Genomic DNA, 26,260 nt, shown 5'->3' with positions numbered 1-26,260 from the left:
GACTATTTGGGTCTCAGGAGAATCATAAGCAGGGTAATATAACTCTTCCACTAGGAAATCAAAGAAAAAATTGGACTTCTGTAGCTTAGGTATAGATGCCAAGGTAGCCATAGCATCTGCTGCTCTATTCGTTAATCTAGGAATTTGTTGGAATGATACAAAAGCAAAATACTTCTTGAAATCATCTACCATCCTCTTGTAAGGCATCAATTTCTCATCTCGAGTCTGATATGTATCGTTGATTTGATTGATGACCAGTTGAGAATCTCCATAAATATGTAATTCAGCAACCTTCCATTCAATGGCTAGTTTTATTCCATTCACCAAAGCTTCATATTCTGCAATGTTGTTTGTGCAAGGGAATAGAATCTTATAAGACTTTGGAATTGAGTACTTCTGAGGAGTAATGAATAGTATGCCAGCACCTAAACCATTTTGAGTAAATGAACCATCAAAGAACATCTTCCAGGGTTGTTGAGTAAGATGCATTATTGATTCATGTGGGAACTCAATATGTAGTGGTTGAGTATCCTCAAGTGGAGCTTCAGCAAGTTGATCAGCAATTACCTGTCCTTTTATGGCTTTGCGTTCCACATATTCAATGTCAAACTTTGTAAGGATCATTACCTACTTTGCCAATCGTCCAGTGAGTGTTGCTTTATTAAGAAGATACTTGAGTGGATCAATTTTGGCCACCAACTTGACTAAATGTGCGAGCATATAGCGCCTCATTTTCTATGATGCAAAGACTAATGCCAAGCATGCTTTTTCTATTATATTGTAGCTCATTTCATAAGACACCAATGTCCTGCTGATGTAATAAATAGCTCTTTCCTTTTTGTTGTCATCCTGTTGCGCCAGAAGTGCCCCCAGTGATGAATCAGTTGCTAATATATATAAGATTAGTGGCTCACCCTGAATAGGTGGCATCAATATTGGTGGATTAGACAAATACTCTTTTATCTACTGAAGATGTTGTTCACATTGCTGATCCCAGTTGTATATTATTCCTTTTCTCAATACTTTTGTAAAAGGTTGAGCCTTGTCTGCTAGTTGAGAAATGAATCTTCTAATGGATTGGAGATGTCCCTATAGACTTCTTATTTGACTGATATTCTTTGGAGGTGGCATTTCCATTATAGCTTGGACCTTCTCAGGATCAACCTTGATGCCCTTCTTTGAAATGATGTAGCCAAGTAGTTTACCAGATGTCACTCCGAATGCACACTTCTTTGGATTTAATCAGAGCTTGAACTTTTCCATTCTATCAAGTATAGGACCTAACTCTTGAATAAGCGTTGATCTTTTCATAGTCTTCACTAAGGTGTCATCAACATAATCTTCCATATTCTTATGCACCATGTCATGAAAGATAGTTGTAACTACTCTCTGATAGGTCGCTCCTGCATTCTTTAACCCAAATGGCATAACATTCCCGCAAAAGGTTCCCCATGCACAGGTGAAAGCTGTCTTTTCTTGATCTCCAGGAGCGATTTTAATCTGATTATAGCCAGAAAATCCATCCATTAGTGAGTACATCTCATACCCAGTTGTCATGTCGACTATCATATCAATATTTGGCAATGGAAAGTCATCTTTTGGACATGCTTTATTGAGATCTCTAAAATCTGTACAAACTCTGATAGATTTATCTGCCTTCGACAGAGGTACTATGTTGGAAATCCATTCAGCATAATCTATTGCTCTGATAAATCCAGCTTTGATTAGTTTCTCTAGTTCAGCTTTGACCAATAGTGCGACATGCGGGTGCATCTTACAGAGTTTTTGTTTAACTGGTTTTACTCCTGGTGTGATTGAGAGATGGTGCATAATGAGATCAAGATCCAAGCCTGGCATATCAGAGTATGTCCATGCAAAATTTATTTTCTTCTCTAAGAATAGCTGAGTGAAATCCTTCAATTCCTTTGCTGATAGTGATTGAGCTATGTGAATAATTTGTGGTGTTTCTTGATTCCCGATATTCACTAGCTGAGTTGGCTCGATCAATATGGAAGAACGCTCTTGAAAATGACTGGGCAGTATACCAAGTATCTCACCTTCAGGCGCCTCAGAGAGGTTTTCACCTTTATGTACGTCCTTTATTTTCTCTTTTTTAGATTCTGACACTGCCACAATATGGTTTTCGCCATCAGATCTTTTATTTGTATTATTCTTGTTTTTGCGACTAAGATACTTGATATCCTCTTCAGTCATATTTTCACTCCATTCACTGGTGGAAGAGTTCATAGGTTCGACTGCATTGAGATAATAGGATAATGTATAGTCATTGGCAAAAGTAGGTATATCCATTTGTTGATTCTGTAAAGTACAGTCAATCAATTCGGGATGTATTAAGGACAAATTTTGGATAGGTTCAAGAGTGTTCACGATATTGTTATCACAACTACGGATCGAAAAGTCGAGTTCCAGAATGATACCTTGTGTAAGTGTCTCGAGACCAGGAAGAGTCCGATCATGATTGTTAAAGTTCATGTTAATATTTAATCGATCTACTCCAATAGACATACTTGTAACATCGTTTACTACATTAGACTGGACGTCATGTCGTGGTTTAAGAGCAATAAGACTAGTAGGCAACTTTTCATTGTTTGTATAAGATGATTCAGAATTTGAGGATGAGTGGGTATCATCATGAACAGGACTATCATCAGAGTCATCAGAGTTATCGGATGAAGTTTCCAAGTCTCTTTCAAGTGATTTAGTAAGCATATGTATGGTATCAATACTAAAATCTTTAATGCTACAAATTCCTTCATATTGTAGTTCATTTGTCATTTGTATCTGACACACCTGTTGACATGGCCTCATTGTTTCTGTGATTTTTTGTCGTCTACTCCATTTAGCTTCTTCTGGACTGATAACTGGTTCTTGTTTTGTAGCTTCTAACTCTACCTGTGTAGTGCTATAACTGTTTTGTTCTGTTTTAGGATAAGGACACATAGATGAGAAGCTTTCTAGTATTGTTCCTTCTTTCAATGCTTGTTCATAATTTTTTTGCCTCTTTTATCTAATTTCTTGTATTTCTCTGTCTAGTTTTATGCGCATCAGCTCTTGAGTATCATCAATGACACCACTAGATTCTTCTGGAGTTTCTGTAGAGGATGTGTCTGAAAGATAGTCAGGACCCCATTCATACTCATTTGAATCAGTCTCTGAATCATCTACTTGTTGCCTGCCAGTATATGTGACTGGAACTTTTAATGGTGCAAACAATTCTCTGATTTTTACCATTTCATCTCTTATATCCCGAGGAACCTCAACTTCTTGTATTATCGTAGCTGATACCGTCAACGCTTGAGCACTAACTATTTATTCTTTCTTGACTGTTGATTCCTCTTTCTCTTTTCTACACTCTTCTTTTGTTTGTTTAGTGTTTGCTTCATGTAATGTTAAAGGCGATGTCTTTTTCAAGTCTTTAGACTTAGAAACATGTTTTTGTTCTGATGTCCTTTTAGGATTGTATCCCAGTCCAACCTTATCATGTGTGGATTTGGTTTGTAGCTGAATTGGTTCAGTAATACCTTCTTTTTGTTTGCCCAAAGGACCAGTACCTGAGTACCCCATGCGCTGAATCATTTTGTAACCACGACCATATTGGTTTGAGGAAATCTCACAATGTCGTACCTCCTTATTTGGACTATCTTCCTTAAAGAGCCAGTTAAGCATAGCATCCTCTTCTATTTCATCCGCCAAGGAGGTAGAAGAATGTATGAAGAGACCATCATATATAGTATTCGGAGCTGAAGTTTGTGTCCTCATAGCTTCTGATGGCTTGCCCAACTATTTTGGTGATGGAGGGAGAGAAACTAATGATAGTACCGATTCTATCTTGTAGCCATCCATGCCGGTATCTATAATCTTCAATCTCTTTTCTAAGTCTTTCATCAATGTTTCTGGATCTTCATTTGGAGAGACTGCCCTATTATGAGGCACAAAAGTATCTGCACCTTTTGTCAATGCATTACATATGACATTTGTATCAGCAGGAATATTGACTTCAGCTCCATTATAAGGAAACTTTAAGCATTGGTGATATGTTGACGGTACTGCCTTCATTTCATGAATCCATGGCTTGCCCAGTAATATATTGTATGACAATGGAATATCGAGAACCTGGAAAAGGACATCTCTCTCTACCGGTCCCACTCTGATTGGTAATGATACCAAACCTTTGGAGGTCCTCTCTTCTTCATCATAGGCTTTAATTGTTATTTTCTTGCTTGGATCAATGACATTTTCAGAGAATCCTAGTTGTGTAAGCAGATGATAAGTACAGATATTCAACCTCGCGCCTCCATCTATCAAAACACATTTAACTCTGTGTTTGTGGATCATGGCTTCAATATGCAATGGCTAGTTATGTGGATGATTTAATGAATTGTCATCTTCCTTAGAGAAGGTCAAATAGTGAAGTGAAGTCAGATGACCCACCATAGACTGAAACTGATCAATGTCTAAATCTTTTGGAACTTTGGTAGTGAGCAATGCTTTGTCTAGGATTTCCTTGTGAGCAGATGAGAGTTGTAGCAATTCAAAAATTGAAATTTGAGCATTTGTCCTTTTCAACTATTCAGCCACACTGTATCCAGAGGATGATGATGAGGTTAATCTTTCAAATTTGTCCAAGGTTGATTCCTTTTGTTTGTTTGGCAAGGTTGTTGGATTTGATGTTTCTTGAGCCGGTTTGGAAGAACTAGCTCCTTGGAGGGTAACTTTCTTTTGAGATCTAGTCAGAGCTTTTGCATATCATGATTCATTTGGTTTATCTTGAACTATAATCACATTGCAATATTCTGAGTGTGAAGGTTCAATCATGTTGATAACGTTGTCCTGGCTGGCATAAGCATAATTTACCTTGGCACCTCCTTTGGTCTTTGAGGAATCACCTTGTTCATAAGCAAGCAAAGGGTCTTTAAATGCTTTATGATTAGCATTGGTTCGATGATTCCCAACAACAACTTTACCAGCGTCTATGAGATCCTGAATCTCATGTTTTAGCTTCATGCAATTGTTTATGTTGTGACCCTTATTACGATGGAAGTCACAGTATTCATTTTCTCTCCACCATCTTGGTTTGACATCCGGATCATATGGTCTAGAGTTATCTGGTAGTGTTATCAAGTTGTTTGCCAATAGAGTTTTGAAAGAAGACTCATATGATTCTTCAAGAGGAGTAAAATCATGCTTAGGTTTGGAAAGCCAAGGCTTTTCTTTGAACCATTCCTTTGTTTTCTTTGGCGGATTCTCTGCTGCAATCTCAGCAGCTTTAAGTGCTTGTGTACCACTAGCTAGGTTGAATATTGTGGATTTTGAGTTGGTTTTGACAGTGTCTACTACTCCATCATTAACAACATTCTTGTTGTTGTCTTTGGCAAATTTCCAATACTTGTTCTTCTCTTTAGAGCTAGATCTTGTTTGTGTTTCTTTCCAAGGTGTGATATCTCCCTTCTTTATGAGCACATCTTCCATTCGAATGGCAGTATCTACCATTTTGTTAAATGATGGGTGTACTTGCATTTATACGCGATATTTCAGTTTGGGGACTAGGTTATTGACAAATATATCCATTTTCTCAGAGTCTGGAATAGGTCGTGGGTACCTGGAGAACATCCTTCTCCAGTGTTGGAGAAAAGTAAGAAGAGGTTCCCCTATTTTCTATTGAGTATTACAAAGATTTATCATAGTCACAGGATGTCGAATGTTGTATGAGTATTGTTGTAAAAATAGTTGGATTAGTTCTTCGAATGTTTTTATTCCTTTAGGTAGAATTGAGAACCATTCCATTGCTTGACCCCCTAAACTCCTTGGGAAGAGATGCATGAGGTACGTTTGATCGTGCATGAATTCCATACAAGCAACACTAAATTCCCTAACATGATCTTGAGGATTTGAGGTACCATCATATTTGTCAAATTTTGGGATTTCCACTCATGAAGGGAATGGAGGCATGTGTAAATTCTTGTCAAATGGAAAGGGACATATTGTTTCCAGAGAATATTGTTTCGGGGACTTGTCCTTATTCTTCAGCTTTGTGAGCTCTGTCCACAAGGCTAGTAACTGTTTGTGTACCATGATTATAGGTGAGTCTTCCCTTTTAGTAACAAGTGTCTGAACATCATATCCAATAGGAAGTTTGGCACCTTGATTTGCTAGTTCTAAGAAATAGTCTTCCTTTTCTCGGGTCATGATAGTTTTCATCATTTTTCTAAAGTCTTTGTCTTTCTGATAGTCAAGGATTTCTTTTTCTAGAGGTTCAACAACTTCGTCAATCTCACTTGATGATGAGGAGTCATTATGATTTTCAGGAATATTATGGTCATTTTTGTTTCCATCATTGTATTCTATCTCATGTATAGTGGGAGATTTTGGTTCATCAAAAATTGGTCCGCCTGATGATGACGACATGTCAGTGAGGGGATCCTTCACGTAGAATGGATTATCTTGATAAGTGAAGGTTTGTTCTTTGCCTTTGGCTTGTTTCTTACGAGAACTCCTGGTTTGAATAGGCATTTTTATGGATTAGTGTGACCTAGAGTTGTTTTGTGATGCAGAGGTCAAGATCAATTTTAGAGCTAGTTTGTTCTATTTAGAGTATTGTTTGGGAGAAACAACTGAGATTTTGTCTAATTTCAGGAACGATCTATCCTGTCTAAGAAATTATCCAAGTTGATTCTAAGCATAGTGTTAGATGCAGTCTGGTTTCAGGAATGATCTATCCTACATAAGACATTATCTAAGTGACTAAATTTTGATAGGTAGTTGATTGAACTAGCTGAGAGGTGATCGACCAAATCATGCAATGCAAATGGCAGAGGTACACTGTCTTGATCTGTTTATGCTCAGGAAAATGATAACCAGTATTATGTTTGTTGTAAGCTATTTTTAGGTAAGTTTGATTGTTCTATTCTGACAAAACCAGAGACTCGTATGATAGGATTTTCTGGACGAGATGACAATTTAGCAGTTACAGGACGACAATAGTTCTATTTCGTACGAGTTGCTGCCTTGTACCGTACAACAAATGGGCCTGTGCATGACGATAAAAGACTCAGAGCAGTTATGTTTCATATGATACAGGATATAGAGTCAGACGACAGAATGAAATGACTCGTACGACACAGGATGTGATACTGGATGATGAATTATCAGACTCGTACGACTGTTCACAGGACAGAGCCTAGAAATTTTGAGTTTTTTTGATTGCTGAGTATGACCAATTTTGAGATGGACTGATTTTTTTTTTTCACCAAGATAGACTATTTCTGACATGGACAGAGTTTCGACTTAAGATGGACTAGTTTCTGACACAAGCAAAGTTTTGACTGAGGATGGACTAGTTTCTAACACGGACATAGTTTCGACTGAGGATGGACTAGTTTCTGACACGGATAGAGTTTTGACTGAGGATGGACTAGTTTCTGACATGGACAGAGTTTTGACTCACTGAATTGTTTCTGGTCTTCATTGATTTTTGGTATTTTAGTTTTTGTTTCATTGATGAAAACATAGAAAACAAGTAGTATGTATAGTGACTCCAATCACAACATGCAAACCCTAAGGAATTTGGTGAGGAAAGAAAACCTTTGCTTGTAGACTCAGGTACACACCCAATAGCTAATCAGAATACAGCCGCTGAGTCTCATGCAATGGATTCTCAACACTATATTATCCGACTCCAAACACTAATGGGCGCATGAAATGACAAGTATCTTGGGAGAGTTACTATCTCTCTTGCACAAAGATTATCCCCCTTTCGGAGATGAACCGAGTAGCTTCTAATTTTAAATTGGATTTAGTCAGGGATCCATTTGGTGCGTCAAGGTATAAACTCAATTAAGAGGTCTCCCAGCCTTGAAAACCAAGGTTTAATATACCCGAAGGTACGGAGGAGAGCTATTCCTGAGCACTGCCGTTGACTTGATTTTCATCAAATCACATTTATTTTTTAGTGGGTTGGAGTACTTAGCATCTAGACGTTCCCACTTAGGTCATTCCCCTCACACCAGCCATAATGGCTTTAAGAGTTTTTCAACCCCTCGGGAGGGCAGGCCTGCTAAAGATGTACAAATCTCAAACAAAGAAAAAGCTTCAAGGGTCTAGATTTCTGATTGTCTAGAAAAAGACAAGAGCATACTCTCCTACCTCTCAAAATCTTCTAAAAGCACAAAAGCCAGATTCATTCTTTAACCAGATAGCAAGTTAGGTTCCTAAAAATGAATTTAAAGAATACACAATGTTTAGTCGATTCTCCTTCAGGCAACATGCAAAGACAACGAATTAGTAGTCATATTTTCTTTGTGCGACAAGCATATTCTTTGACAAAACAAAAATCAAAAAAAGAATCAGTAGTCATATTAATACCCTAAGGAATTTGGTGAGGAAAGAAAACCTTTGCTTGTAGACTCAGGTACACACCCAATAGCTAATCAGAATATGGCCGCTGAGTCTCACGCAATGGATTCTCAACGCCTTATTATCCAACTCCAAATGCCAATGGGGGCACGAAATGACAAGTATCTTGGGAGAGTTACTATCTCTCTTGCACAAAGATTATCCCCCTTTCGGAGATGAACCAGGTAGCTTCTAATTTTAAATTGGATTTAGTCAGGGATCCGTTCGGCGTGTCAAGGTATAAACTCAATTAAGAGGTCTCCCAGCCTTGAAAACCAAGGTTTAATATACCCGAAGGTATGGAGGAGAGCTATTTTCGAGCACTGTCGTTGACTTGATTTTCATCAAATCACATTTATTTTATAGTGGGTTGGAGTACTTGGCGTCTAGCCATTCCCACTTAGGTCATTCCCCTCACACCAGCTGTAACGGCTTTAAGAGTTTTTCAACCCCTCGGGAGGGCAGGCCTGCTAAAGATGTACAAATCTCAAACAAAGAAAAAGCTTCAAGGGTCTGGATTTTTTATTGTCTAGAAAAAGACAAGAGCATACTCTCCTACCTCTCAGAATCTTCTAAAAGCACTAAAGACAAATTCATTGTTTAACCAGATAGCAAGTTAGGTTCCTAAAAATGAATTTAAAGAATACACGATGTTTAGTCGATTCTCCTTCAGGCAACCTACAAAGACAACGAATCAGTAGTCATCTTGTCTTTGTGCAATAGGCATATTCTTCGACAAGCGTTCTGCAAAAACTAGTTAGGCTGTGAAAAAATCTAAGATAGATAGATAAACAGTTAGGGTCAGTTGTCAGAATAATCAATCAGAAATGAAAAAAAAATATGAAATTTGCCTCCTTTACCAGAAAATACAGAATTGTACGACAAATACTTGGCTTGTACGAGACAGGATGCAGTATAGTACGAGACCAGATTGCTAATGATGTTGGCTCGTATGACAGATAATTTTTGCTCGTACGATAGAGGGTCTACTCATATGATAATGTGTTTGTAATTCATACGACACCTGCAGTTTGTCATTTCAACCTGTAAGAATTGTCGTATGAGATGTACGGACGAAAAACCGAAAAATCTGAAACCTGGAAAATAACAAAAAATAAAGCAGTCAATCTTGGAGGCTGAAAAAATGTACTCTTTGGGCCCCACAGTGGGCGCCAGAGATGTGTGTGTGAAAAAGTGAACCTGTAGCTGCAAGCACAACACTTCAATTAAGTCATTATATGCATGGTTAGTAATCAATAATCAATAAGAAATAAACCATAGCAAAGCGACTAATTGCCTTCTAAAAGATGCGAGTATAAGATTGCTCTCAGATTTTTATAAGCAATACCAGTGACTAGACTACACCAAGATGAAGGATTTAAACTATATGATATTAAGCTATATGGATGCAAGATGGATGAATAATTCAAGCAATAATAACCAATTCAAGCAACAATGGATGCAAGCAATAATGAATGTAAAATGGATGCAAGTAATCTAAAAAAGCACAATGATTTCAATGACTCCAGAGCGAAATTAGCCTGATAATAATCTCCAAGCGTGTTCTCAAAAATCTCTGGGGTGAATTGGAATGAGAGCTGCAGACTGAATTTATAGAGAATCAAAAAAAAGCTCAATTTAGGATTAATTGAAATAATTGAGAAATCAAGTTGAGTTAACCTTGAGATAGATTCCAATTATAGTTTAATTGAAATGCATTCAAATTAGAAGTCCAAGTTACATTGGAAAATAATAATAAATTAATTCCATGAACATCTGATAAAAATAGATAATTCTTTAATTTATTCAAGAAAAAGGTCTTTTCAATGCAACTGAACTTCTTTTTTTGAAAAGCTTTGAGTTCCAATTTTAGAGAATAATTCCATAATTCAATTAAATTGCTTTTCTGATTTCAAGTTCTAAATTTAGAAAAAGAAATAATATCTCAAGTTTGATTTCTCTCTTAATTCAATTCTTTTTTTGATTTTTGTTGTGTTTCAATTCAACTCTTTGTAATAAATTAATTCATCTTTTGTAATAAATTAATCCTTTTTGCATGATTGAATGGCAAATTTATTAATTTAATTAAATATGCAAGGATATTTAATAAATTAAAATGGGATAATTGATCAAAATGATATTCTTGGAAATGATTCAATTAATTAAATCAATATTTAATTAATGTTGAGTGGTTGATTTGCCATGTGATTTTTGATAATTAAAGAATTAATAATGTGCTCAAGATTGATTTAATTGCCTTTGGTTAGGACCTTGGTGATGTTGTCAAGATTAGGGGCCCATTGTTTAGATGACCAATTTTAGGGTATTACACCAAGCACTATCATAGTCATCATATCAATTACCACCATGAAGTGAGGTTAGCACATAATAAGATATCATCAAATCAACATAAGCAAATATAAATCATACATATAAAATGAGTGCATATAGATCATCAAGTAAGTGTCCATCCTCATAGTAATCTAAAAAAAGTTATCATCCCCATGAAACCATAATATCATCATCTGGTTTCGAGAGTTAAGCATCTTGTCTAAGAGTTAGGTATGGTTTAGAGAATGCAACAACCTTTATAATACATGCAATTGAAAAATAATATATCCAGTTTTGGGAACATCTTGTGTAAGAGTTAGGTCTAGTTTTGAGAATTTATACCTCGTATAATACATATAAAAGGAACTACATTTGGTTTGGGGAATGAAGCATCTCATCTAAGAGATATGTTTGGTTTTGAGCATGTAACACCCATATAACACATGCAAAATAAAAAATATGGTACAAGGAGGGTGTGATGTATCTCCCCCCCACCTTTCCTTAAGATATAAAAACGTAGTGGTATGTTGATGTCTTAACAAATATAGAAACAAGGATACACACTTTGTCACCAAGGAGATATCCTTTAGGCAACAATGTATGTAAATCCAAGCTAAAGGAGCATGACTCTTATAAGCAAGGGAAAGATAGTTGTAAAAGAGATATCTTGCAACAAGTGTAAAGGGAATCCTTTGTAGGAGGAGGAATAGATCTTTGCTAGAAGAGATCTACCTCCAAGAGGAGATTTTGAACAAAAAAAGCATCATCGACTAAAATAAAGGAAGGAGAACAAGAATTCAAACCTTACTCCTATTGCTAGGTAAAGGGATTATTGATGAAGGATAACACACTTTTGACCTTAATCGGGGGGTTTGTTCATAATATATATACATCATCAAGTGAAGAAGAAGTTTTACTTAAGTATACACACCTCTTGCATAAGAAAGAATCCTTGAGCCAAAAAACAATTTCATAAAAGTAATACCATTGTATCACAAGCAAACACTGGTCATCATAGGAAAATGGATCCTTAGAAAGGATAGGAGATAGAGGATAGAATCAATGCCCCACAAACATAGGACAAAGAGAAGTATTTTGCACTCCCTCCAAAGAGAGATTATACATGAAATATTTACCACTTCAAATAAAGAATGGGTCCTAATCAAGTAACACATATGTACTCACATGGAGGATGATTCAATGCAAGAAAAGACATTAAGAACGAGAGAGAGAGAATTAAATATACTATCCTTTCCCTCCAATAAAGGAGAGAAGAAATAATCATGTTGTTGTCCAAGTATGATTAGAATTGACGATGCATTACCACTCATGACAAAGAGCCCCCAATGAAGTTAACTAATATTGTCATAGGGTAAGAAGCAACATAATAAACACTCAAATGTTAGAGCAACATAATAAACACTCAAATTTTATGTAAAATGAATAATATGTGAGTCCAACTTATTGTCATCAATAATCTAAATGATACCAATTGTAATAAGTTATTAAATTTTATTTTTTAAGTCATGACATTCATTGGTAAAGTGGCCATGGATTTGATGATACTTGCAAAAGGGAGGATTGTTGTTATAAAATATTCTCATGTTTTCATGAAAAGTCAAGAATGGATGCATTAGACAATGGAGGACAATCTTTGTAATTTATTGTATAAAGACATTTTGAAGGGCCAAAGTGGTGAATGAATGAAGGAAAGATATCCTATGTAGGAAGATTCTTCTTTATATCATTACCATTCATATCTTCTTTGGTAGGTTGGAAAGGAGGGTCCTTATTATATAAGGCTTCATATTTACTTAATATTATGTAAGAAGATAAATTATGAGTAAAATGCATAACATCATCTTGTCTACAAATATGTTGATCAAGATAATCTCTTAGAGGATAATAAGTATGATCTAGAGAGATTGATATACCATCATGTTTAGCTTGCACAAAAGTATCTTTATGCTAAGAGGATTATTTCATGTTCCTCTCCATTGCTTCCTCTACATTAGAGATATCATTAATGATAGGAGTATTGACTATATCCTCATGAAAAAAAATAAAAATTTGAGGGCTACAAGAGCTCATTAATACTTCATCTCTAGGAGGAATAACATGTGTGGAGGGTATGGTAACATTCAAGAAGATGTTTATGATGTCATCCTCTTCCTCTAAAATATCCTTATGATAGAGGGACATTTTAGAAGGAAGATCAACATCATTCATCAAAACTTCATTCTTAGGGGAGAGAGTTTTAAAAGAAGTGCTAATAATCTCTTCTTTCACTAAATTGTCTTAAAGGGTAAGAAAATGCTTGGGAGAGGGAAATCATAGCTATGGATGAAAGAAAAACATGAAATATCATCATATGTGCAAAAGGTAACATTATGGAGATCTTGAATTAAATATGAAATTGAATTGGAAAAGCAAGATAACAACTCCATTTCAATTAAGATAATGAAAGGTTGGGTGTGAATTTGAAATATTGAATGCAAAGATTTGAAATATAAACTATGATTAAACAATGTAATTTATTTGTAAAATGATTGATTGAACAATGAATTAAATAATGTGATTTATGATATTGGACACTAGATTAATCTAAATCTAACAAAACATGTCATAAAAATCAGATCTAAATATACAATTGATGTAAACAAGTTAAGGAGTGGAACAACTTCCTACACTAACCTTCAGAGGAGGATAATGCAATTTTTTTTACAAATCGTAACAATAGTTACAAAATCTTAATAGAAATAACCAAAATAGCATGCATACCACAATACAGTGATTTATGTGGGGAAAACCCTTTCGAGAGAAAAATGCCACACTCCAAAAGAAGCTCAATATATTATTCAACAATCAATAACAGATTACAATAGACTTGCAAAGAAAGATATTCACATGAGTACTACTAATAAGAGACTTAGAGGTAACTCAATTGCCATAAGACACTTACACACAACCTCTATCTCATGTACCTCATATATAGAAGATACAATACAAGAAACCATCAAACGATATTACAAAACCATGGGCTAAAACCACCCAATAAAGTGTAGACAACCTTATCTCCCTTGTAGATTCCCTATAACATATTAAAAAACACATCAATATGTGTCCCTCCCTTTTACATCTCATTTATGTGTCTGATGTATTTTATATTTCCTATTTCAAGAGTAGAAACTTCTGGAGGGCATAACTTAAGAACCGTGTGTCCTACTGACGAACCGTTTGAAGCGTCAAAAAGCTCGTGAAGTGCACTGTCATCTTGTAAGATACTAAAATACTTATGCATACTTATCAAGGTTCTTTGGGTCTGCTAAAGTCCTCAAAATTAAATTTAAACCTTTCATTGCACCCCTCCAAAATGGAAAATTTAATATCTTTAAAACTAGCTATGATCTTGTGAAATAACTTTACCAGAATGCTTATCTAGCCAACCAAAAGCTTCAAAGAGAATTTTGCACCATTTCGTGCTCAATGAAAACTTACTATAAATAGTAACCTCATGTAATTGCAAGCTTGAGACACCATTTTTCCTAACAGTCTTCCACTTGTCGAACACCTTGCAAGAGAAAAGGGAGTATCAACACAATAAATTAATTGATAGGGGTCATGAGGCCCATAGACTCCGAACACCATCTGAACTTATTTGTGCTCACAACCTTAGTTAAAGCATCTGCAACATTCATCAAATTTTGTACCTTAACAAGCTTCACCCTACCATCTTTGACCATATCTCTAACAAAATGTTACTGAACATCAATATGTTTAGTCTGGGCATGAAATTTTAGGTTTTTAGGTAGGCAGATCGTACTCTGACTGTCACAACAAACTATCATTGTACCTTATTTTATTCCAATATCTGAACATAGTCTCTTAAGCCAAATGGTTTCTTTACAAGCATGAGTAGCTACCACATACTCTGCTCCAGTAGTGGACAAAGCAACCACACCCTGTTGCTTACTCATCCAACTAATTGCACCACCAAATAAAGTAAACACATAAGAACTCGTGGATCTTCTGCTATCAATATCACCTACCCAGTTTGAATCCATATAATCATGTATATCAAGAGAAATCATGTCTCCAACTGAATTACCATGATAACATAAAGAATACTTTGAGGTACCCAAGGTCAATTATTTGAAGACTCTTTTGACTGCATCCCAATGAACTCTACGAAGATTAGACATATATCTGGAAAGAACTCCCATGACTTGGGCAATGTCTAGTCTGGTATAGACCATAACATACATCAAACTTCCAACTACACTATGGTAAGGTACTCTATTCATGTCTTCCATCTTCGATGGGGATGTAGGACAATCTGAAGTAGATAATTTCTTTCCAACTACAAAAGGAACACATAATGGTCTATAATCCTACATGTTGAACTTTTGTAATACTAAATTCACATACTTACTCTAGCCTAACCATAGCTTTTTGTTCACTCTATCTCTTCTAATTTCCATCCCAAGTGTTTCACTACACCAAGATATTTCATTTCAAATTTAGCAGCAAGCTGAGACTTTCGTTCTAAAATCATACATTTCCCTTTACCACTGAATAACATATCATCAACATACAATGCAATGTACAAGAAATGATCACCATCAGATTTATAATAAACACAATGATCTGATTTAGAATGCTCAAATCCCAAACTCAACACATATGTATCAAATTTCTAGTACCACATCCTAAGACTTTGTTTGAGGCCATACAAATATTTCTTTAATTTACCAACCAAATTACTTTGTTCTTTTACCACATAGTGCTTCGATTGTGTCATATAAATATCCTCCTCCAAATCACCATGAAGAAAAGCAGTTTTCACATCCATTTGGTCAACCTCTAAATCGTAAGCAACAACAATAGAAAGAAAAAATCTAATGGATGTCATTTTTGCAACAAGATAAAATATCTCACCATAATCAACACCCTCAACTTGAGAGTAGCCTTTGGCAACCAACCTTTATTTATATTTATCAATGCTTTTATATAAACCAATATTTTTCTTGAACACCCATTTGCAACTAGCAAGATTTCATCCTTCGAGAAATGGTACAACATCCCATGTATTATTCTTTTTCAAAGCTTCCATTTCTTCTTCCATAGTAATCTTCCAATATTCTACATCATTCATACCTAATGCCTCTTCTACAAATCTAGGTTCATCCATATTAGTATTCAAAGTAAAAATACATCTCCAATCATCAATTTAATACCTTTCAGATGGTTGTCTATGTCTTGTAGATCTTTGAACAAGATGAGTTGGAGGTTCTTCCTCCTCTTCTAAAGATTCAAAACTAGATGATCCATCCTCAACTTCTTGCCTATCAAGTGGTCTTGATTTAACTATTTCAAGTGTAGAAGGGAATTGAATCACATCTTTATGTTTAGTCTGTTATGGCTGAAATATAACATAAGGAGACTTAATTTCTCTAAAAATAACACTTCTACCATGAATTACCTTTTGTGCAACAGGGTCACAAAGCTTGTATCATTTCACACCATAACTGTAACCGATGAAGATACATTCCACAACCTTGTTCTCCAACTTTGTTCGCTTCTCCTTTGGCACATATGCATATGCCTCACAACCAAAAACTCTATGATGTCTCAATGAAGGCTTGTGACTTGACCATGATTCCATAGGCATTTTATCAACATGAGCTGATATAGGAGACTTGTTAATAAGGTAGCAAGCAATAGCGACAACTTCAGCCCAAAACTTGTATTCTAGACTAGCATCACTTAGCATACTTCTAACCTTCTCCATTAGTGTCCTGTTCATTCTTTCTGCAACTCCATTATACTGTGGAGAATATGGAGTTATCTTTTGTCTATTAATACCACAGTCTTTACAGAATCTACCAAAATTATTAAAGAAAAATTTACTGTCATTATCAATCCTCAAACATTTAATTTTCTATCTAGTCTGCAACTCAACCATTGCTTTAAATTCTTTAAAATGCTGAAAACTTCAGATTTACTCTTTAGAAAGTATACCCATGTCCTTCTACTAAAATCATCGATAAATGAAACATAATATGTGGATTTTTCAATCAAAGGAACATCTACAGGACCAAACACATCGGAATGAATAAGATCCAAAACACCACAAGATTTATGAGAACTAGAGTAAAAATAAACACGGTTTTGGTTTCCATAAATGCAATGCTCATAGTAATCAAATTCAAGATTACAATCATTAAAACCTTCAACAAGGTTTTTATTTTTCAAGGTCCTTAGACCTTTTTCTCCAGTGTGGCCAAGTCTTTGGTGCCATAACATAGTCTTCTCTGCAAGTAATTTTGCTCCAGAAGAAAGATCACCCTTAGGTACCCAAAATCCATGTCCATTCGCTGAAGGTGAAACCCTCAAATCTTCCGACGAAGTTTCCACAGATTTACTTTTTACAGAAGTGTTATTACACTCAACCGTGTATGTTTCTAGCTTATACAAAGAGTCAAACTTGACACCTCTAGAAATCATCATAGCACTCTTAATCATCTTACATTCTACATCAAAAAAGACTACCTACACACCCACATCTATCAGTTTTCTCATGGATAATAAATTTTGTTTTAAGCTAGAGGTATGCAACACACCACTACTACTTTTTTATTCTACCATCAAGATACTTGATCCTAACTTTACCTCAACCAACAATGTCTAAATGTGAATCATCACCCAAGGACACCTTACCTCCATTAAATTCTTCATATTCAGAAAACCAATCTTTATTGGAAGTCATATGAAAAGATACACCTGATTCAATTAACCATGTATAATTACTTGCATGAGTAGCTAAAGCTGCAATGAATGCATCACCATCTTCCTTCTCGAACTCAGAATCATAGTCAAACTTATTCTTCTTCTTCTTCTTTTCTTCTTTGCAGTCCTTATGGATGTGACCTGGTTTGTCGCAATTCCAGCATATGAATTTGGACTTTCCAGGAGATTTGGATCTTCTTTTTGATTTGGACTTATTGCGCTTTTCATTCATCTTGCCTTTTTCCTTAGGTCTTCCTCGAATAGTTAGAGTTTCCTTCGAACTGATGGATACCTTCCTTCACATCTCTTCACCAAGTAGGGCACCCACCAAATCTCTAGACTTCAAAACAACATAAGTGCTACTAATATCCATAACAAGAGTATCCCATGAATTAGACAAAGAACAAAGCAAGATCTGAAATTTCTCCTCTTCGTCCATCTTAACACCAACATATACTAATTGAGCCACCAACATATTAAATGCTTCTAGGTGGTTTGAAATTTATCCACCCTCTTCCATCTTCAAGAGAATAGTTTCTTCCTCAAGAAGATTTGATTCAATAAGGATTTCATTTGATACATTTCACCAAGCTTAGTCCATAACTTCTTTGTAGTATTCTCTTCGTGGACATTGATCAGAATAGAGTTTTCTAGGCACAATCTGATCAGACTCTTGGCTTTTTTGTCCATGACATCATATTGAGCAGCCGCAGTAGGATCTACAGGTCTTGAGACATTTGCATCAACAACATCCCATAGATCTTAATCTATTAGTTGATCTTCCATCTTTAGCTTCCAAATCTCAAAATTAATACCATTAAATTTCTCCACCTCTATTCTCCCTGATGAACTTCTTATCTGAAATACCTACAACAAGATCAAAAAGTGTCTTCTGCATATCCCACTCAAATCTAGATTATTTCAAAAAACCCAACAACCCACAACTCAAACCAAAGGTGATCAGACTCTGATACCACTTGTAAGGAAGTTAAGTAGTGGAACAACTTTGTACACTAACCTTGAGAGGAGGATAATGCAAAAAAATTTATAGATCATTACAACAGTTACAAAAACTTCACAGAAATAATCAAAATATCATGCATACCACAACACAATAACACAATAATTTACGTGGGGAAAACCCTTCAAGGAGAAAAACCCCACACTCCAAAAGTAGCTCAATATATTATTCAACAATCAATAATAGATTACAATATACTTCCAAAGAAATCTTTTCGTAGGAGTACCACTAATTAGATATTTAGAGGTAACTCAATCGCCATAAGACTCTTACACACAACCTCTATCTCATGCACCTCATATATAGGACATACAATACAAGAAATCGTCAAACAGTATTACAAAACCATGGGATAAAACCACCCAGTAAGGTGTAGCAGACCTTATCTGCCTGTAAATGCCCTATGATGTTTTAAAAAACACATCAACATGTGTCCCTCCCTTTTACAACTCATTTATGTGTCCGATGTATTTTATATTTCCTATTTTAGAAGTACAAAATTTTGAAGGCCATAATTTGAGAACCGTGTGTCCCATTGATGAACCATTTGAAGCGCCAGAAAGCTCACGAAGTGCTCTATTACCTTGTAAGCTTCTATGCTTCTTACACCCACTTTTCAAGGTATTTCAGGGCTTCTAAAGTCTTGAATATTAAAATAAAAACCTTTCATTGCACCCCTCCAAAATGGAAAATTTAATATCTTTAAAACTAGCTGTGAGCTTGTGACATAACTTTACCAGAATACTTATCCAACCAACCAAAAGCTTCAAAGATAATTTTGCACCATTTCGTGCTCAAATGAAAACTTACTATAAATAGTAACCTCATGTAAATGCAAGGTTGAGGCACCATTTTTCCCAACATTTGAAAAATTATGCAGCCCACAAGTCAACTTTAGAAGAATAAATTAGTTTTTTTATGAATTTAACCTCTAAATTTAAGTAATTCAATTGCATACATGAGTGAAAATATGAATGTATAAGTTCATACAAATTAGATAAAAAATAAGCTTGAAAAAATTCATGTTCACCAAAATGTAATGGTGGTAAAATTAGGGTTTTACCAATAAGATAATAAAACCACTAATATTACCTAATAGACCATTATATTAAAAAGAGGGTGAATCCAATAGATCTAGCCACATTTCGATTAGGAAAAGGCTCGAAATACCAAGATTAGATTCACTTGTTTATTTGTCTCCCCTTTTTGAGTTGAAATCTGGATATAAATTGTCAAGTTTATGGTAAAAAATGGACAATTGAAGTGAAATAGTAATAACAAACTACTACAGATATCAAATAGAGTGTCAGGCAAGGATATGAGTAAAAGAATAAGATCCGAATTTGTTCCTAAAAGTTTGGGCTAAATTGCTAGGATTGGGATGGTAGGTCACCCTAGTCTTGTAACTCAGAGATAGGAAAATAGGATCTCTTCCAGATCTGGAGATGCACTGCATTCACTATTGAAAAATCAGTTAGAATTCTTGGAATTGAGATGGTAGGTCACCCTGGTCCTCCACTTTTCACTCTATCAAAATTTGAACCTAGTTGTTATCATCAACTCTATCAGAATATCTAGCTACAACTCTTGAGTCAACTCCCTATACACAGAAAGAGAAGAAAATGGTTGTGGATAGGGGTATGCCTTGGGTCTAACCCTAGTTTAGGAATTAACCTTAAATTAAATAATGTAAATACTAAAATAAATGTTGCAAGATATACCTCATATCTGCAATAGTTGATAGGAAGATTGATGATGCAATGCTCTTTTGATATGATCATGAATGTTGGATGTAATGGCTTGACAAACACATAAACATGAAAGACCTAATTAGACACACATGCTTGCATGAAGATTGATGTGACTTTGCTCCATGATGCTTGAAGGATATGAAATTCTAGTTAAGCCGACCTCCAACGGCCACATTGAGGCACGAGGACCAAATTTCATTGGGGAGAGGTAGTACCCACCCATATTTAAAATGAGCCCTATTTAAGGAGGATTAGGGTGACATGGTGCCATTATCTAGATAGGGCCACCACATTGCCCTTGTCCTCCAAAACCAAGACAAGAAGCCACCAAATAAATGGGACACACCCCTAGGATGGGGTCCACTCAACTATGTATACAAGTGACACTAGGTCCAGATTAAAAAGGGGAAAAAATGGGCCTAGCGAGAATGAAGATAGGGCACGCTAAGGTAGAAACACAAATATGAGGTGTGGATTGTACATATTACAATTTACTACACTACAATGAGATTTTCCTTTCTATTAAGATATATACTTAACCATGTATCCAAATGATTAATATATCCAAAATACCTCACATCTACATTTCCTTTCCACTCACAATTTTAAATGAGAGGGCCTAAATCATGTCATAGTATTATACAATATAGATCTAGCATGAGAAAGAAATATTAGAACATTATTTCATCTACTCACAATAGACAATACTATCCAAAATGATACATTAATACATCATGTGCTTTGGATTGGACAAGAAATAAAGAAAGAAAAACTCTTTGATTGTAGGATGTAGACATAAACAAACTTCTCCTATTTCCTAACTTAGTCAAATTTATATTTCTTTCATTATTAATAAAAGGTGTGATATCTATTTGTAATTGGGTTTTAGGGGTACCAATAAATGCGCCTCTTATTGTATTTAATCTATCCACTATCTCTACCATATTAGGTCGCTCTTGAGGTGACTCCCTTGTGCAGAACAACCCAATTTGGATAAAGTGAGTTAGGCATTCCATCATCATTCATGTCTTTGATTCATGAGCATCTATATGCAGGAAATTATCCACCGCATCTGAGATTTTATTAGGAAAATGCATTTCTATCCATTTTTGTAGATTGATTCCTTCACTGAATATATTGTCTATTGGTCTCTTCCTTGTAAAAAACTCTAAAATTAAAATTCCATAATTGTATACATCTCCTTTTGTAGTAATATTTCCACCCATTCCATATTCTATAATAACAATTAAAGAAGAATAAATTACTCCTAATTCATTTCAAGCATTCGATGGTTTATAATATAAATAAAGAAAGCCAGTGAAATATAGACCACAATACCAAGAAATATGTACTTAGTGTAGTGTAGCCAAAAGATCCTTTAAGTGCATCTATAGAAGTAAAAAAAACATAAAATTTCCGAAAAATAAAATTAGAAAAGCGAAAATTTGCTATATATGAAGTCATGTCATCTCCTAATAGAACATTGTTGGACTTGAGGTCACTATGAATCACTTGAACAAAGCAACAATGGTGAAGTTATGTCATCCCTTGTTTTATTTCCATTGCTATCCTTATTTGATCATTCAAATTTAAGCTAGATCTAGCCCCTTTAAGAGAATATAGTCATTTCTTTAAAATTCCATTTGACATAAATGAAAGAATTAAAGCTTTAAAATCAAAGTTGAAACATCTTGAAATAATATTAATTACATTCTATACTGAACTCTCTTTAATGTGTTGCATTCTCTACTAAAACTTTGCTGAGCATGTTCATCTTGCAACTTGAGAACTTTAACTCCAATATTTGTACCATTCCTTAGAATCCCTTTATAAACCAATCTAAAACTTCCCACTCCTAAAATATTTTCTTTATTGAACAAACCTATTGCATTTACAAGTTCTTCATATGAAATTTTTGGAGGCCATACTTCGAGAGAAGGGTCACTAGAATGGCTGCATGGTTTATAGGAAAATACTGCCAATAAAAGAAACATGATCAATATTGCAATGCCAACTACAACACGAATTACCTTTTTGGAGACTGATGGGTGTTTGTGATTGGAATAAGAGCATGTCGGCAAATTAATCCATCCACCACAAAGACCAATATTTCCCATAATTTTAGAGGCGTAAGTGTTGTGAAAGCTCTTTCCTTTGGTACCTCTCAGACAACCTATTTGAAGAGAGATTGAGATGTTGGGGCTTTTTCATCTTTTTGAAAGCCATACCTAACAAATTATTGTAAGAAAGATCCATGTACTTCAAATTTTCCAGATTTGCAGTGATGCTATCATTGGCCCTTCAAAGAAAGATTTAGATATTCCAACCCCTTGCAGCTTTCCATTGCACTGTGAAGATTACACCAGTTGAGCTAACTAAGAATACCCAACTCACCAGGAATACCACCTTGGAGTCTATTGAGTTAAAGAGGACATGTTTAAGAAAGGTGGGATGATACCTATCAATTTGTTTACTGTTAATGCCATGGTTTCTAAATTTGAAAGAAGACTAATATCAGAAGGAATACTTCCACTTAAATTGTTATACCAGTCCAATTGCAGAAGTTGTGATTGGGACCAATTAAATGGATCCAAAAGGAGAGAAGCCTTGAAACAAAGCAGAGCTTGTTGATCAGAATAATTAGAATGGTGTTTTGTAGTAGATGGCTCTACAAAACACTCATGCTGGTTAGCTCACAATAAATCCATGTCATGCTCAGTCACTACAAAACACCCATGCTGATTAGCTCACAATAAATCCATGTCATGCTCAGTCACTACTAAAATTGAGCTTTTTTAACCACCCATGCTGGTTATCTCACAATAAAACCATGTCATGCCCAATCACAAGTAAAAAAATGTCGAATCGTTTTGACAGGCCAAACTGTCAGCATAGGAAAATATTGTTTAATTATCTTTGTGAGCTTTGGACTATAATTTATAGTTATATTTTTACTTCTACTGAAATCGTTTTTGAGATGCTGTCTTACATTGACAATTACAATATGAGAATTGAATTGTTTTAATTTGGACCAGACACATAATGTGTTAAGTTTTTGTTTATATTATGATCAGCTTAGAATAGACTGACAAGCATTTGAATAGAGTATACCTAGAGAGAAGAATTTGAGATTCTTGTGTCATGACTTTTCAATTGATTTTAATACTTTGGATAAAAAGGTATATATGTGATATGAATAATTTCTATAATTTATAAGGTTTATTTGCATTATTGAATATTGATTTATTATTGTAATGAAATTTGGTGGCTTGATATTTTTTTGTCGTTGAATCTTTTGATTCATTGTGTTTGATAATTTTGAACAAGTCTTGAATTGTCTAATAGTTGAAGTGTTTAATATCTCTTTGATCTTTGAATTGATGATTAAATTTAATATTTTTTAATTAGGGAAACCATGATCATTTAATTGGTGCCATGAATTTTACATCATTTGTGATGTTTCGATGATGTCATGTCCTAAATTTTAGATAAGTGCAAAAATAAAACTAACATTTTTTTTGAAAAATTAATTAAAATGTACTAAATATTTAATTACTCAACTCAACATGGTATGTACCATTCTCACAAATTGTTATTACCTTTATATTTCATGTACCATACCTACAAGTTGTTATTACCTAAATTACATTCTATTCCTGACATATTGCCTAAGACTAGGGGATGAGTAAGGAACTCAAACGGATTCCCAGTGATTATTGTACACATCTAAAACTCTATATGTTATCTTTAACAAACTAGGTTGCATAATGACTAATTGTTAATTTAATATATACAAGTTATCTTACACTCATGTCTTTACTTAGTTTAGGAGTAATAGCTCAAGCCATCATATGAGACATCATTGTACTATTATGCAAATTCCCTTACTTGCCTCAATTCTAACCATATAACCTCAATTCCACTATTGGATTAGTTTTGGACCTCTGCAACTTCCCACTAAATTTTTTACAATTTTTTTTTTTGCACATGGTGGCTGACAATGGAGGGGGCCCTGCCCCTCCACTTGTGGACCCTCCTCTCGAGGTAGTTGTCGCACTTTTGGGGGTGGGGGGGGGGGCTACTATGGAGACACCAAGAGTTCAGAATGGGGGCATTGCATATTCCTCCCCTACTAGTAATGATAGTGCTTGTAAAAGAGAAGACAAGGACAAACATGCGCACCAAAAAGATATCCCAAAACCCAATAATTGGAAGGATGCATTGGTTAATAGGAATCATGAACAAACAGTCCAAAGCATAATCATAAAGTGCTTAAAAATTGACAAATGACTTGAAATTTGACTTCCTGACTATGTGGTTGACCATATTGTATCATCAATGAACAACATGTTGGTTGGCAATTTTTTTTTATTTAGGCCAACGATTGATATGGTGAGAAGATGGGTAGCAACTAAATGAAATTTAAAAGGAAGCGTGACATTGAGAAATATGCTTGGTGGACTTTTCCCATTTAATTTCATAGATGAGGAGGACCTATTAGTAGTTTTGGTTGGTTCTTGGGCATATAGGAAGCACTATTTGTCCCTATGTAGGTAGAAACTAGGGCTCTACCCTATTGTTGATCTCAACAAGACTGCACCACTGTGGGTTAGGATGATAGGACTTCGTTGGAATCATGGGATGAAAAAATTTTCAGGTGGATTGGAAGTACGTTTAGGCACTATGTGGCTATGGATGATGTGACCAAGGTGAAATCCAAGTTAGTTTTTGCCTTATTTAGTGCTAATATTGTTTTTAATAAAACTCTCCCAAATTTCATAACATTGTAATCAATGCTAGGGAAATAGAAGGCATTGGTTTATGATAATGCTACGTTTTATTGTTAAATGTGCTCCAAACTGGGGCATGTGATCTTAGAGTGCAGAGCCCTCCTGAAGAAGCAACTAAAACTAAAGGAGAAATGTGCTTCCCCCCTATGACTGAGGAAAAAATAGTGATGGGGAAGTATCAAAGGATGGGACTGATGACTATCCATTCATAGATGGAATTCTTAATTTAATGGAAACTCCAAACAAAACCACTACCCCCTCTAAGGAGCAAATTTCTCCTGAGAAGGTAGCCCTATCTTTGCAAGGGGAGCTAAAACCCCCTAAAAAGATGATCCAACTAGAGGATGGAGAAATTTTCTATATTCCAAGTGTTGGAAAACCCAAAGGAGAGACTTCAATAGTTCCTGGTAGTTGTTTTGTATCGAAAAGGATTGAACCTTCTCCATTGAAGAAAGAGACCCCTGAATCCAAAAATCCCTTCATATCCTTGGGTGCAACCACTAGCAATCAACTGCTTATGGATGAGGAAGAATGGAGGACCCAAAACAAAAAAACCAGAGCTAAGAAAATTGATGAGGGTGCTAAAAATAAGATTGGTCGCCCTTCACAAAGGCTCTCAAGGCAGAAAGAGGTAGCAAGGGAAATCGCCACTGGAAGGCAAAGGACCCTTGATGCAATATCCAAATATAAAAAATGAAATTCCTCTCATGGAATATGAGGGGGTTGAATAGTTCTCAGAAGCAATATATGTTGAGGAATTGTATCTTTGAAAGAAAAATTGAGATTCTCTTACTACAGGAAGTGAAGATGACTATGGACAACTTTACTGTGCTATTGCTGATATAATGTGGCCAGGTTCTTCCTTCTTCATTAGTGATGCCAATGCAGATTCAAGGGGTGTGGTTACCATGTGGGACTCCATAAAACTAAAAGGGGATCTTCTCTCTTATTTGCCAAACTATTTAGTTTTTGTGTTTAACTTGATTAATTATTCATGGCACCTAATCAATGTGTATGACCCTAACATATGCTCTAGGCATAAGGGGGTTTGGGAGGAGATCTCTACTTTTATTATTGATGATCATGATTCCTTATGGATGGTGGCTAGATATATTAAATCACCTTTGTTCCCCTTAGACAAGATGGGTGGAGTGATAGATTACTCT

The sequence above is a fragment of the Cryptomeria japonica genome, chromosome 4, assembly GCF_030272615.1.
Source record: "Cryptomeria japonica chromosome 4, Sugi_1.0, whole genome shotgun sequence".
NCBI lineage: Eukaryota > Viridiplantae > Streptophyta > Pinopsida > Cupressales > Cupressaceae > Cryptomeria > Cryptomeria japonica.
Note: the sequence above shows the minus strand (reverse complement) of the source record.